The sequence below is a fragment of the Sinocyclocheilus anshuiensis genome, unplaced genomic scaffold, assembly GCF_001515605.1.
Source record: "Sinocyclocheilus anshuiensis isolate Anshui unplaced genomic scaffold, SAMN03320099.WGS_v1.1 scaffold1430, whole genome shotgun sequence".
NCBI classification, from domain to species: Eukaryota; Metazoa; Chordata; class Actinopteri; order Cypriniformes; family Cyprinidae; genus Sinocyclocheilus; species Sinocyclocheilus anshuiensis.
This window is the reverse complement of record NW_015555721.1, coordinates 1704188-1716083: the sequence shown is the minus strand read 5'-3', so window position 1 is coordinate 1716083 and position 11896 is coordinate 1704188. Positions and strand designations below refer to the sequence as shown.

The 11896-nt window shown below is 35.9% G+C and overlaps 1 protein-coding gene across 1 annotated transcript in view; it reads right to left on the bottom strand.

Annotated features, from left to right (window-relative positions):
• LOC107672486 (cdc42 effector protein 4-like) overlaps nt 1-10142 on the bottom strand; it is a 28304-nt gene extending 18162 nt beyond the window's left edge. Inside the window, exon 1 of the mRNA XM_016465697.1 lies at nt 9940-10142. The gene's annotated coding sequence lies outside the window, so the exon portion shown is untranslated. The remainder of the gene's footprint in view (nt 1-9939) is intronic.
• Nucleotides 10143-11896: the final 1754 nt, after the last annotated feature.

Here is an 11896-nt window from a genome sequence, read left to right as displayed (position 1 = left end):
AAGATAATAAGCAAAATTAACAAGAATTATTTGGGGTAATTGGGGTAAATTATAGGAAATATTCAGTCTTTTTATACAGCATCTCAAAAATTTGTGATAAAAAAAAAAAGTGCTCCAGTGACGTTTAGTATTAACTTCATACAACTTCATATATATTTACATTATGTTCAACTGTGTTTCCATACAAATTGCATCCATCTTACTGTAAATCCAGCACAAATCAAAGTGAAAAACACTTTATGCATTCAAAAAAGAACATGTGGACAACTAATAAAACCAACGTCAATCCTTTAAAAAATCTTAAATCTTTAGAGGTCAAAATCTTTAGAGGTGTAATTTGATGCAGATGTTTACAAATCCTTCATAGAATATAGAATATTGAGTTCATGGAATTACATTGTTTGACTTATATTACATTCTTGGTATGCTTCAACGATAATGCAAATGAATCTAGATTTGCATCTGTACATATTATTATATTATTTGCTTAACCACTTTAAAATGGCCTTTTGGTTGCTTTTAGTCAGAAAACGTAAAGAAAAGGACATGCATACAGCAAGATAATATAATTTCACTTACCTGGCCTATCACTTGAAGCAAACATCCATCCCTTCTTAAAAGTCTGTGTTAAAAGAGAGCTGCCTGTTGTGCTATTTAATTAAGAGTGTTCTCCCTTTATTTTTAATTTGTATATATATACTGGAGATAGATGGAGATAGTGGTAAATCTCCATCACCTGCGGGCTTTCACATTGAGCAGCATTGGTGATCAAACACTTATAATGATGTGACAAATATATGTAATGGAGGCAGGGTATTTAACAATTTAACAATAAACTTTATTATCCAAAATGAGTCTGATATCAGTGCACTAAACAGTAAACTTCACTTAACTTATTATAAATAACTTTAAAACAAAATAAATAACTTGAATTAAGAAAATAAACAAGGTAACTGTGTAGGGGCAAGCAAGCTACTGCCAATCCAATCCAATCCGCGATTCCGTCTGCTTTTTCTGCATCGCAAGCAAACAATGAAGCGTGCTCTGCTGGACAAACTAAGTACTTACACCATTTAAAAAGCTTATATCAGCGTTAAATGTTGTGTAAAAAAAAAAAAAAATTATATCGGCGACAGATATAGCGGCGACAGGCTGATATCGGCCGATAAAATCGGCAAAACGATATATTGGTCGGGCTCTAATAACAACAAAGAAATGCCTCTACAACTACCTAGTAACCCACACAATGCACCTTCCCCTACCATCAGATATTCTGATATTTAATAGATTTGACATATAAAAGACAAAAATTGTGGTACAAAAGATTAACACAAAACAGTTGCTAAGTAGTTTCTACCTGGTATTAAGATGCATTTTCAGTGATCTGATCACAAGTGGTCAGCCGAGATGAATTAGCATTTACAGCTGGTCTTAACATGCATTTTAAATGCATCTCCTGTGACCACTCGTGTTCAGATTTCGTCTAGACACTCTCTTTATTTAATCACACTCTACATCACTTTCACAGGAGCGCCGAGTGCGGCAAATGCGAATACAACTGAATGAATGAAGCCATTACACGGCATATAAGCGGGAAAGAAACCAAATGGAAAGGATACGAATAGTAAAAATGATTTCAGTCATAATCCATGTGTTTAGGCACAATATAGAGAAGTTTAAATTGAGTATTTTGGTGCAATTTTCTTCAGGTCTGCATAGTGTGCTCTGTACACATGACTGTTTGGCTGTAGTGCTGTGCTGCAACTTGAGTAATTCTAAATATAATGCAATAATCAGCACTTTTCACGATTAGTTAATCTCGGTGGCTATTCTAGTAAAAACGCTCCTTTGAACAGACTGTTCAAATCAGCGAGCTAAAATCAGGGAAGGAAATTACCATTTATATCTAAATTATGTCAGTTTTTTGTGGAAAAAAAACGGTCACACGTTATTTTAAGGTCCAATTCTTGCTATTAGCAAACCATTAACTACGACTTTTGCCTTAATAAACTCCCAATTTGCTGCTTATTAATAGTAAGGTAGTTGTTAAGTTTAGGTATTGGGTAGGATTAGAATATGGTCATGCAAAATGTGTGCTTTATAAGTACTAATAAACAGCCAATATGTTATTAAAGGGGTCATATGATGCTGCTATTGTAGTCTACTCTACCAGGATCAGGAAATAGTCCTCCATAAAATGCGCTCGACAAATCTGAATATTTGGGTTAAACTGTTCTGGAACAGTATTGTAAATAAATACAACTTAACCACTGATTTCTAGTCGTTAGAATGAGCCGTTTTAGGTAGGCGTGGTTGACTCTTAACTTTTATAAAGAATATCTCTTTGGATTTGAGACTTTAGTCTTTGCAACTTTACAGATCTTCTTTATGCACCAAGAGCTTCTAACACTCCAAAGAGAAAGGAAAAATTTCGCATCATATGACCCCTTTAATAGGCATGCAAATAAGCAACTAGTTAATAGTGAGAATTGGTCCCTATGCTAAAGTGTTACCCAAAAAAAAAACACACTAAGATTATAAATACACTTCAGGGTACACAATTTCATGACCATTTAAAATTTAAAATGACAAAACAGGTATTTAAAGAAGATAAAACAACTAAGGTAAAACAAAATCAGTATTTTTTTTTAATTAACCCAACAACTGGTTTTGTTTTGTTTTGAACCAGGATTTTCATCGCATTGGAAAAACCTTGATATGTGAGGTAGTCTCATTTTAAAAGTGTGATTTCAAAACCTGGAAAGTTGTTTATTTAATTTAAAAAATCCATAAGCCCATAAGTATTTTTATAATGAATATACATTTTTTTATATTTACACAAAGCTATAAAATATTTTATTGGGTAGAAATTTTGACTAAATATTTAAAAACAAAATACTTATCCTTAATCTACTACGTCAAGTAAGACTGGAACAACTGGAAAAGTCAAGCAAATTAATTGGTTTAAAAGACCAGGAAGAAAATTAGCCTTTTTTGAAAATCAGCTTGTTTAGGTTTCCAGAAATCTAATGTGCAGTTGAGTAGTTCCCTCAGGAAGCTGCAAGATTTGAGGTATCATTTCTATAGCACAACTGGTAAGGTGAAGTTTAATATTTAGGCTTAAAGGTGGGGTAAGCGATCTTTCAAAAACGCTTTAGAAAACTGATTCGGGCTGAATAGCAAAACAAACTTGTAGCCAATCAGCAGTAAGGGGCGTGTCTACTCATGATGTGGAGGAGAGAGTGTTCAGTGCACAGGACGGACATTAGCCGAGCCGAGCGACAGAAAGATAGAGATGGCGGATAAAAAAGACAAAAGAGGAAAACGTCTGCGGAACAAAAGAAGGCTTACGATAAGGCAAGAAGTAGGACCCGTGTAAATATCGGATCAGCTTTCCAGTGCTGGAGAGAACTCAAGGAGGCCTGCGATCGGACGCCGAGGTTGCTTTGTTTCTTCTCGATAGGTGAGTAACACCGTGTCTGCGCCGCAACAGCTAAAGTCTGTCTAGTACACTGGACGCGACAAAAATCATTTGAAATTTGTGTCAATACGTCATCAATAGAACGCAGCAGCAGTTTTCTGTCGGGGATTTGTCGTGTCGCGCCGCATCCAGTGTAGACCATAGATATGTATATATATCTATGGTGTAGACAGCATCACTGATTATAATGAGTTCCATAGTATTTTGTCGCGCCGCGCCACTCGCATCCGGTGTAGACACGGTGTAACATTGGTTTTGCTTTGTTTCACAGAACTAAACGTTGTCTGAGATGTGTACGTATGTGTGGGGCGGAGCTATCAAAATAGGGGCAAGACCCTTTTGGGGTAGGGGTGTGTTTGTTTTGGTGATTTCAAATGTCAACATTGGCTACCAGAAATCGCTTACCCCACCTTTAATTATTAGATTCTGATGCTTCCCCTATCAAATGCCACTAATTAAACAGTGCAAGATTCTGATGTTTCATGGTTTGTTTGGAGAGGTTACATAAAGTTTAACATGGTCAGTGAATTGGCAGTGGATCAGAGAGAGTGATTGTGGATTTGGATGAGGTTGAATTCACATAGCTTTACCCTGCCCACTGTATCATGTCAAATAAATCTCATGTGATATCTCCATCTGCAATTGGTTTCATCAAGCATGTTATTTCCACCTAATCTCATTCCTCTTAACATCTGTATTTGTATGATGATTCCATACATACTAACGGCTCTTTCAGCCATTTTTCTATGGCGTTATTTTAATGACAAATGTCGACAGCGCATTATTGTAGCGTGAAAGCACATTAATATAATGCGCGAGTGCGAATCTCTCCGCTCGCACGCGGATTTCCTTTGCTCTCGCACAAAACCTGACGCGCGCGCTCAGATACACACTGCTCTCGCCCAGAGAGTGTGGGCGCTCTTAAAACTTGTCTCTCCTCTCACTCAAACTGTCCTGTGTACTCGCAAATCTCTCTGTGCTCATGCGCTAGATATTCATTCTTTTCGCACCTGAATTAAACGTTGTCAAATGTTATCAACCTATCAGATTTCAAAGATGGATCTGTAATTTGTTTATAATTTAATACTACTAAGTCATAATAATCAAATATTAGAAATGAATCGTAACACTATAATGAATTTCCCATATTTGTCATAACATTACTACATTATATTCTATGGGTTTAATGCATTTGCAGACAATGTAATTACATGTAACTGTCATATAACTGTATATTCACGGTTTGAGAGTGCCATTGAATGTGTAGCTATAGCGTTTTCATGAAAAAAAAATCTAACTAAAATCAGAACTGAAAACAAACACTGGATTTAAAAAAAAAACTCCCAATAAATGTCCAAACAGTGATTCTATCAGAACATTTATTGTGTTATATCTCGCATCATTTACGTCTATTTTTGTATTTGATGTTGATTTGATAGGAATTGTTACTATTGCCATCATACCAACTGAGAATTTATTGCAATGATTTTAAAATCAGTTGATGTATCTGACATATTATGACATAACATTGATCTTTTATATGTAGTCTTTAGAGCCATAGGCTATAATATGTTTTTTTTAGATAAATTGCTCAGAGACCAACCAGTTGGACAGAGGCTATTTATAGGCTATGTACAAATCATCCAAGCACCCAATTCCTAGCCATTTCTAATATAGGCCACATTTCATTAACATTGCTAAATATTATTAAACTGGAAATAAATTAAAGATCCATCTTTGATTGTCAAAAGAATTCCAGGTTCAGTTCCCTCTCAGCCAATTAGATTTCACATAGTATTTTCATCGGTCAGTTGTGGAGGTCTGATTGTTTAAAGCTTTATTTATATAGCGCCTTTTAAAAGTGTTTACAAAGTATTTTACAGAGAGATGCATATGTGCATTCACAGAAAAGAAAAGACAAATACAAACATAAAAGAGATAAAGTAATAAAACAAAGTGCAATAACCAGTTTATGTTAAAACAAAAATACAACAATAAAAAACAAGGAAAGGCCTTTAGTGAAAAAATCTGTTTTCTTTTGACAACGTTTAATTCAGGTGCGAAAATAATTAATATCTAGCGCATGAGCACAGAGAGATTTGCGAGTGCACAGGACAGTTTGAGTGAGAGGAGAGACAAGTTTTAAGTGCGCCCACACTCTCTGGGCGAGAGCAGCGTGTATCTGAGCACGCGAGTCAGGTTTTGTGCGAGAGCAAAGGAAATCCGCGTGCAAGCGGAGAGATTCGCTCGCGCATTATATTAATGTGCTTTCGCGCTACAATAATGCGCTCTGGACATTTGTCATTAAAATAACGCCATATTTTTCAGCCTCCGCCGCTTGACGTAGCTGCCCTGTTCTGGGGAAAAATACAGTTTATGTGGAATTTCCTGGAACATGAAAAGGCTGGACACACATTCAGCCACACACAGACATGCAGAACTGTCAAGGTCGAGGACATGCTCACACACAGCACAGAGATAAATACCACTGTAAAAACATACCGTGGTCTTCTTTTTACTGTATATCGTGCTCTTTTACTGGGAAACTAATACCATCCTTTTAACACCATATGATCTTATTTTCCCATTAGTAAACAAACAGAAACAGATTTCATAGTCCAAATCACCCTCCAGGAAATCAATCTATAAAAAAATAGGGTGTTATGTACTAGAAAATCCTAAATTTAATCTATTTCATTAGTTTTTTTATAAAAAATAAAAGTCATGGAACAAACTAGCAATGTACATGCATTCAAACCCATTGAGGCTGACAAAAGATCTCATAATTAAGACACTTTGAAAAAAGCCCAGGGCAGCTGTTGAACAGTACAGTAATGAGGTTCATGGCACACTATTCAAGTGCAAATGAGAAAGCTAAAACACTGAAAGTGCTAACAGCACTGACATCCAGAGGCAAACACACACACTTCTGCTAATTCTGATATAAATACAGGTAAAATTGAGATACTGTTCTCCCAATAGTTTGAGGAACAGATTTTCTCAACAAATTAGCAGAAGTCATGTCAAGCAAACTAACAGAAAGAAAACATATGCGAGCAATGTGTACATAAACTTGTACATCTGTTCCTGGCGGTCTGTTTACTGAGAGGGGAGTGATGTATGAGAAAATGGGAAACACATTAACCTGGGTACCAGGATGACCAGCAGGTGCTGAACTTCTCTAACGAAACAAACACATTTATCAACTGGTACACATGCGCATGTGTGGACACCCGTGTGTAAACACAGACCTTTAGACGCACTTGAGTGTTGCTCCATATGCCATCCCCAAAGTCAACCATGAATTCATATGGCGATTAGGCCTTTACAATAACTTACCACAGTAACAACAGTTACCATCGACAAACTATAGCTATTACAGCTGTTAATACTAATGTGAAAAATGAATATGAGATCTCCTTCAACTGCATAAGATGTTTTATGAATGATTTCAATCTGTGATTCATGAATTTCATTACATAAGAACAAAATATAAAATGGTCAAAGTGACATCTTTAATCAAACGATGTTAGTTTTTTTTTTCTTTCAAAACTGACTTTTAACCAACTTCTGATTTAAAAGTGATTCCAGTGGATTTATATGCACTCTGTATATGAAAATAAATATCAACATGATCCACTAACATTTAACAAACAGAAATAATCCAAACACTGTAGTCTTAATTTTGAATAAAATATTTATACTTTTATAACAATTGTGGGTGTGTGGCTTTGTGCTATTTTTATGTTTCTTTTTAATACATAAAGTATCAAACAAAGTATCATATTAATATTACAAGTTAATAATATTATAAGTGTGCAGGTAGTTTTTTTTTAGAGCAACTTAATATCTGCACTTAATATTGCTTCTATTGTAGTCCTATTGAAATATGTTCCATTTTTATTATTTGAAGTGTTAGGTTATATCACCAGATTTCCATTAGTCTTCAAACACATGGTCAAATAAGTTACAGCTAGTGTCTCATAATGGAAAGCTCATAATCATAAACAGTATTCTCCGGACAGAATCAAATAATACAAAACTGATGTATATTAATACACTATGTTATGGAAACGTAACGTTATGTTTTCGCCACAGGACTAAAAATAATTTAAAAAAAGGTAAAGTTTTAACTCACAATACAATTTTCTTGCAGTTCTGAGTTTATATTAGGGCTGCACGATAAATCGCATGCGATATTTAACGCGCATCTTGTCAGAAAGCCGGTAAAGTAGTGAGTGTACAGCTTGTATAACAGTGTAAATTTGCTAAAATCACTTAGGGGTGTACTCACTTTTGTGGCCAGCGGTTTAGACATTAATGGCTGTGTGTTGAGTTATTTTGAGGGGACAGCAAATTTACACTGTTATACAAGCTGTACACTCACTACTTTACATTGTAGCAAAGTGTCATTTCTTCAGTGTTGTCACATGAAAATATATATTAAAATATTTACAAAAATGTGAGGGGTGTACTCACTTCTGTGAGATACTGTATATACAGTGGTGAAAAAAATGAATTATGAGATGCAAACTCAGAATTCTGAGAAAGAAGTCAGAATTGCAAAATAAAAACTGAATTCTGAGTTTTTATGTCACAGTTCTGATTTTTTTTTCTCTGAACTGCGAGTATGCCAGTTTATATCTCATAATTCTGAGTTTATGTCTCTCAAATACCTCGTATTATATAGTCTATGTATGTAAATGTACACATATCATTTTGCTTATAATGTTTTAAACAGTAATTTAACCTTTTAACTCTCTTGATTAAGACATTGGTTTTACAATGTAGGTCAGAACATTCAAGTTCATTACATTCATCCATTGCCATGGGCACCATTGCCATTGCCATTCCCACTGCACTGGATCTTCCCTTTGTGACAGACCTCTCAGTGGTTTCTCTCAGTTCCGTTTATAAACCTACATTCAATTCACAACAAAAGAATGATATAGTGCGCATGTTGTGCGCCAATTACTACTCCGGCAATATTTCATAGCAGTCATGCACAGTGTGGGGGCGTGATGGAGATTTACCGCTGATTACAGAACTGGCTTTACTGACAAGATGCGCATTAAATATCCCATGCGATTTATCGTGCAGCCCTAGTTTATATCTCACAATTCTGGCTTTTTCTCTCACAAATTTTCTTAAAATTGCAAAATACAGACTCAAAATCGCAAGATATATACCCACAATTGTGAGATAAAAAGTCACAATTAATCAGAAGATGTTACTGTAGTTCTAAAATAAATATGAATATGCATTAATTCATCTCACTCTCACACACAAAAAAACAAAGATTCAGTATTCCTCAAAATGAATAAAAATAATGCAACTCAGAATATGACGCAAACCTGCAATAATTAAATGTTAAACAACACAAATATCCTTTATGTATTTAATCCCATTCTATAAACCAATGTCTTTGCTTCTGACCTTCGATGATCCAGTTCAACCGTACTAATAAGCACAAATTACTCTAGACAAACATTTGTGTGTCTTTGTTTATTGCTGAAGTGTGTTGAAATGTCTTCTTCTGCGTTCTACTGTACGGACGTAAATTTACTTTCCCTTCAGCCTGAGACTTATTCATTTCACTTCTGGTGTGAAAAGGCTTTTATATTTGCCAAAAATATAACTTTTTTATTTTAAAAACAAACAAGCAAGCCCTGTCCAGATGTTAGAAAGTAACGCAAAAGTAACCTAACGCATTACTTTCCATAAAAAGTAACTAAGTAACGTAATTAGTTACTATTTTATGGAGTAACGCGATATTGTAATGGATTACTTTTAAAAGTAACTTTCCCCAACACTGGTCATGCACATCAGCACAGCGACCGATAAGTGACGGTGTCGCAACACAAATGACGTGAGTTGATTGAGCAAATGTGAGCTCTTGATAGGGAACAAGAGGGAGAAGATCAATATTTAAGAGCGTTTGACTCGCGAGTGTAGCGTGAAGCGCACGAGCGCATAAAGAACAATGATCCAGCTGACCATGTGGAGCAGCGATGATGATGATGATGATGATGATGATGACGGATCTTAATAGAAATAAACAATGAACACACAGAATGCGCTTCGATCAACGGAAAGGAAACTTTTTTATGCAAATGGTTAACAGTTGCACTATTGAATTCTATATTGTAAGAAGAACCATTTATGATAAACAGCTTTCCAGGGAGAGACTGGTGACCCTCCCTTATTCGACCATGGCTTTGAAGACTGATGGAGGTCTCATGTTAGTACAGAGCAAACTAATGAGTGGTTTGTCTCAAACTAAACAAAAACTTTGACCTAACCCAACAGGCTGCCACCTACTAAATAATGGCTAAATTTGATTTTACTTTGTATTAGCCAATTTTACGTTCACAAAAAGTGCTGAAATAATCGCTATTCATGCAGGTTTTAATTGTGTAAAATAGCTCACTCTCTTTAAAATGAACTTTCAAACTTACTGTTTGTAATGGTGCATCCATTCGCTGTGCAGCTTGTGGTTTTATCCCCCGGGTGTATTAAAAAGCCTTTCTGTTTGTTTGAGCTAAATATTTCCCCGTGCTCTTTTCTGTTGTTTCTTTATAGGTAACACATGTATCTCTCAGTTGTGACAATACACACAGACAGCCGCCCGCATCCTTCCTGTGTCAAGCTCTGCTGTAAACTCACCACTCTGTGCAATAATTCATTCAACTCCGCCCCTTCTTTATATTAGACACGCCCCTATACACGCCGCGCTTAAAGACACAGGACAATTAATACAGCTAGCGTACTATTGACTGGCTGCTTTGCCACTTTAAGCGTCACTATTTTGGTAAACTTTACAAAAACGGTCACAAGGACGAACACGTCCGGGTTATATTTCAGCCTAAAATCAAAGAAACGCATACGAAATTGTATTGTGAAGAAAACGAAGTATATATATATATACAGGGTTTGAAATTAACACCCGCCAACCCGCCAAATGCGGGTAAAAATCAGCTGTGGCGGGTAACGCTGTCAAATCACTAGCCAATTTGGCGGGTTACTTTTCGTAAATTATGTTTACTAATTAATTTCTTGAGGAAGTTCATGTAAGCCAAATCTGCACAGATTTAGTGTAAATACTGAACTCGAGACTCATCATAATATATTAAATAAGCCTAATTGCGCATCATCTGGGCATATCTAGCTTACTTGAACATACCCAGCGATGTAGCTACTGGCCATCGGGAGCACCGGGACATTCCCGGTGGGTCGATCGCCGAAGCGAGGGAGACCTCATATTAGGCGCTGTTTTTAAATTACAGCCCACGCGAAACTGCAAAAAGCACGTACTCCAACAGTGTGAAGCGGCGCTACCCGGTGCATCCGCCAGCCGCGCGTTAAAGCAGAGCGGGATCAGTATCCGGCACAGCACTGCGCTTCCGCCACTATTTATAAGAGATAAACAGCGCAAATCGCTCGATCCATTCAGAAATGACACAGAATTGTGTTATACAGTTGTGTGATATGACAACATTAAAGGTTCTGCCTGAAAACAGCCACGACAAGGTAAAATGCATGTAAACAAACTGCAATGTAAACAAACTTTAATAGCTTATTTCTCTTTAAATGTTTCATTCTAATTAATTTTAGTTTAAGTAAAATGTTAATTCAGTAAGAGCCTGATTAAATATAAAAATCAGTGTCTCTGTAATTTAGAGACACTTATAAATGAGGTGTTTTCCATTTACAAATATTATGAAGTTCTTAAAGGGATAGTTCACCCAAAAATTAAAACTGTCATAATTTAGGCTACTCGGCGCACTGGTTTCCTTTGCATTGAAGCAATAACGAAAAGTAAAAAAATGCCTGAAGACACGCACCGTGTCTACACCAGATGCGACAAAACACTATAGAACCCATTATAATCGGTGATGCGGCCTACACTGGATAACACACACACACATATATATATATATATATATATATATATATATATATAATTATAATTATACAATGTTTTATATATTTACAGTATTACTTTTTTCTTTTGAATATAATGTGACCTAGACATGTTTACATCCGATTTACCCCATAATTAAACTGGATTATTGCTTTTATTTTGTAAATGGTTTCAGATCGGTCTGAGCTTTAGGAAAGCTATTAAAGATGAACATCCTGTTCAGATTAATTTCTGTGCTGCTGAATTGATTTTTTAACAATTAATCCTTAAACAGTCCGTATTGCGTGCAAAAAGGGTGTTACTGTGCCTGCCCTCCCAATGGCCCTGGCTTTGTCTTTGGATGTCTCTTTGAAATGCAGTTAACTTGATAGGGATCTTGCGGGGAACAATTGTTAGTCATTGTGCCATTGAAGGTCTAGTCAGTGCCCGCAGGGTTTAACTGTTGTTTGTATATTCACATAAATCAATTTGCAAAAGGCCACTGTGTGTAA